This window comes from Pinus tabuliformis, chromosome 9 (genome assembly GCF_031772625.1).
Source record: "Pinus tabuliformis cultivar Carrire ecotype Pingquan chromosome 9, CPIR1, whole genome shotgun sequence".
NCBI classification, from domain to species: Eukaryota; Viridiplantae; Streptophyta; class Pinopsida; order Pinales; family Pinaceae; genus Pinus; species Pinus tabuliformis.
In genome coordinates this window covers 472276279-472280305 of record NC_142307.1, presented here as the reverse complement: position 1 = coordinate 472280305, position 4027 = coordinate 472276279, and the positions used below count along the sequence as shown (strand labels likewise).

The following is a 4027-nucleotide window of genomic DNA, read 5'->3' as shown; positions in this document are numbered from 1 at the left end:
AAAGAAGCCAATGAAAAAGGAAAGAAAAGAAGAACCATATGTTTATGATTACTTGCCAAAAAGATTCATTAAAATTTATGTTGAAGCCTCTCCAAAGTTGAAGGGGCGTCCAAAGAAACCATTGAGAAAGGAAGATGTTCATGCTTACTTGCCAAAACGATTCATCAATAAGGGTTTCAAATTAATGTCATGTGATTTTACTTTGGATTGAGTGCAAGGAGCAATTTGGCTTTTTACTTTGGATTGAGTGCAAGGAGCAATTTGGCTTTGGAACAATTCAGTGGAGACAACTTCCCAAAAATATATATATATATATATATATATGCTCAAATTAATGGTATAGAGTAGTTAAATTTTAATTTTAAAGAAATTAAATATTAATTTATCTTGTTGGTTTGTATTAGATTTATTCTTGATTTAATTAATTCAGTGGAGACAACTTCCCAAAAAAATATATATTCTCAAATTAATAGTATAGAGTAGTTAAATTTTAATTTTAAAGAAATTAAATAAATTAATAGTATAGAGTAGTTAAATTTTATTTAAAGAAATTAAATATTAATTTATCTTTTTGGTTTGTGTTAGCTTTATTCTTTATTTAATTAATAGCATAGAGTAGTTAAATTTTAATTTTAACGAAATTAAATATTAATTTATCTTGTTAGTTTGTGTTAGATTTATTCTTTATTAATTATTGATATAAAAGTTTGTGTTAGATTTATTCTTCATTTAATTATAATGAGAAATTGAAAGTAGAAACCATCTGTAAGGAATTGAGCGATTGAAGGATTGATTTGTAAGGAATTAAGAATGGATTGATTTGTAAGGAATTAAGAAATGATTCGTCTGAAATTTAATTTTTAATCCTTTAATCTCTATCAAATCATTGATGGTCTGAATTGAAAACTGGGAGTGAAAACTATTACAAGGAATTGAACTATTGAAAACTGAGAGTGAAAACTATTATAAGGAATTGAGGGATTGATTTGTAAGTTATGGAGGTACTGAAAACTGTGAGTGAAAACTGAGAGTGAAAACCATTTATAAGGACTGATTTGAAAGGAATTGGGGGATTAATTTGTTATGGAAGGAATGATTGGTGTGAAATTTAATCCTTTAATATCTATTAAATCATTGATGATCCAAATTGAAAACTATATCTATCAAATAGTTGATAATCAAAATTGAAAACTATTGAAAACTGAGAGTGAAAACTATTTATAAGGAATTGAGGGATTGATTTATAAGGAATTAAGGGACTGATTTGCAAGGAATGGAAGTACTAAAAACTGAGAGTGAAAACCATTTATAAGGAACTGATTTGCAAGGAATTGAGGGATTGATTCCTTATAAATGGTTTTCACTCTCAGTTTTCAATTTGAAAAGATTGGCTTAACTTAAGCGTTCATTAAGAAGCTTCCATTTTATGTTTTTATTTTTTCCCCTTAAAGCTGCAATGTCACCATCACTGTCAAAAAAGGAATATCACCAATCTCACCATCAGGACGTCAAATCTTTCCAAAAAACTGCTGCAAAAACTGCGATCATGAGGTTCTCTAGATCAACCCAGCTCGTCAAAAATGCAATACCAACAAGAAATGCTTCAGGAATCAAACATATGATTTCCATTTTGAAAATATCCCAGTGACGGGGGCGTTTCAAATACCAGATTAATTGAAGCGTAATCATATAAAATTCGGAAGAAAAGAAAATGATCTAAGTTTAAGTTTGATATGAATTTATTTTAATATAATCTTAATACAGTTTAAGGGCTTAGAACAGATCAAAGTTACTATATCTTTAATCCGAGCTTTTAGACATATCTATGTTAATATATCGTTTGAATGACTCTATAGAACGTTTAAAACAGTTAAGGATCTCTGCTACTTTAGCAACAGTTAGGATTGCTCATTGCAGTAAATAATATATTTAAAGATGGATCTTTAATACTAAAGAAACTCTTCCCAAACTTCTCTCTGTTAAGGTCTTTCCATTTTCCTTAGATGTAAATAGTATCACAGAATTAAGGTCTTTTCCTTTCCCTTGCAAATAAATTCTATGACAGAAATAGCATCCGCAATCTAAACCTACTTTCCAGATTACGAAAAAGAAAAATTACAAACCCTAAACACCACAGACGTCACAAACTGCAACAGAGTATTTGAAAATACACTTTTAAACGTTCTGAAATCCTTTCTATTTTACATTTCAACTTATAAAATGCGTTCAGAAAAACAGAAAGACCCTTTTCTGCATTCTTTGCTACATTTTGCTTCATTAAAGTATCATCAAACAAATCCAATACATGAAAAAAAGTACTGTTCTTAAAACAGGGTTCGATACTATTTTTTCCTGGCATTATCTACTACTCTTCAGTTCAGAGCATGACTGTTAAAGGCAAAAAAAATGTAAGCAAATATGCAGAAACAAATATACAAACCAACCTGAATCGCAATAAAATCACAAATTTATCGCAGAGCAAGCCGGATCGGTCGCTGTTTGCCTTGAATGAGACACATGTACTAAGGCGAGGGAGTACATATGCCAATCTATAAGGCAGATTAATACGCTCAATGGACACCTGCGCGCAGATTCAGAAGTCAATTTTGTTCAGGGCAGTCTATACGCGTCACGGAATACACACGCATGGCATTCTGAGGCCGAGACTCTGCCGCCGATATATGGTGTGAAACCCTAATCTTGGTCGGCAGGGAAGTTATTAATTAAGTTAATTAATCTATCTGTTAACTGTTAATAACCATTTCGTGGATGTGGATAAAGGAGTTGTCTATAATGCGACTTTTTGGAGATTCCGGTGACGGAATCTGGCGGGAGAAATTGAAGTTAAATCTTTATTTGTTGCAGTTAAAATGGTTTTTTAACTGCATATTTGGATTCAACACCCTGAAAAACTCTTGGGACGCTTGGATTGTGCAGAAAGTAGCTATCAAACTTGCGATTCCAATAAATTACTGCCGGATTTAACCGGAAAAACCCACCGGAAAAGCTTCCAAAAAATCTCATTATAGACAACTGCGTGGATAAATACGTTACTTTTTGTTAGGTAGTGAGTATACATGGCGTGTATAGCTTTTTTTAATCCCTTTGCGTATATAGTGTTCATAACTCGCACACAATAGAATTTATCGGGTTTAACAAAAAAAATATCCATAAAGGAAAAACCGAATTTTCTATTAATATGGAACAGTCAAAATACACTTTATATATCAAAATAGCATAGGCTCAGAATGCTGAAGGATTATAGGGTTCAACCAATTGTGCCCAGAAATACTGCAACAATGAGGTTACAGACAGAAGTCAGAGGAAAAATAAAAGTATGCAACAATCTCAGATGGATAAGATGCCATCAGATAATGGCAAGAGGGAGCTAAATCATTTATTTTTTGTTTTTATCTAATAATTAGTAATTGTATCAGATGTTTCAAAGGGAACAGAACATAGAAAAGAGTGGCAAAAAAGATAAGAGTGAAATTTTATGTAATTTTATTTATTTACTAGCATTTGCATTTTATGTTGCAAAGGAAACCCCGAAAGGCATAGAGTGGGGAAGAAAAAGGACATGCGAATGGACATTGTTGAAAGCAAGGGTGGATGATAATGAGTTACAATTGCAGTAGTTAGTTATGTGTATTCTGAAAATGGATATTTTATAAATAATAATAGTTTGTGGAAGAATAGCGACATGTGAATGGACATTGTTGAAAGAAAGGGTGGATGATAATGAGTTACAGTTGAAAGTATTAGTTATGTGTATTTTGAATATGGATATTTTGTAAATAGTAGTAGTGTGTGGAAAAATAGCAACATGTGAATGGACATTGTTGAAAGCTAGGGTGGATGATAATGAGTTATAGTTATGTGTATTCGAATATGGCTATTTTGTAAATAATAGTAATGTCATGTAGAGGTTATCCATTATCCATGTAGTTGTTTTTGTTTATGTCAACATGTTTTTGTACATTATTTTAAAGTTGGTTTTTTTTTTTTGTTTTTTTGTTTTTGTTTT

General features: G+C 31.2%; 1 long non-coding RNA gene across 1 annotated transcript; it reads right to left on the bottom strand.

Annotated features, from left to right (window-relative positions):
- Positions 1-1970: 1970 nt before the first annotated feature.
- On the bottom strand, positions 1971-3589 carry LOC149149240 (uncharacterized). Its single transcript, XR_016262723.1, has 2 exons — positions 2445-3589; positions 1971-2147 (listed from the first exon to the last, which is right to left on the bottom strand). It is a non-coding gene; the product is annotated as an uncharacterized LOC149149240 (long non-coding RNA).
- Positions 3590-4027: the final 438 nt, after the last annotated feature.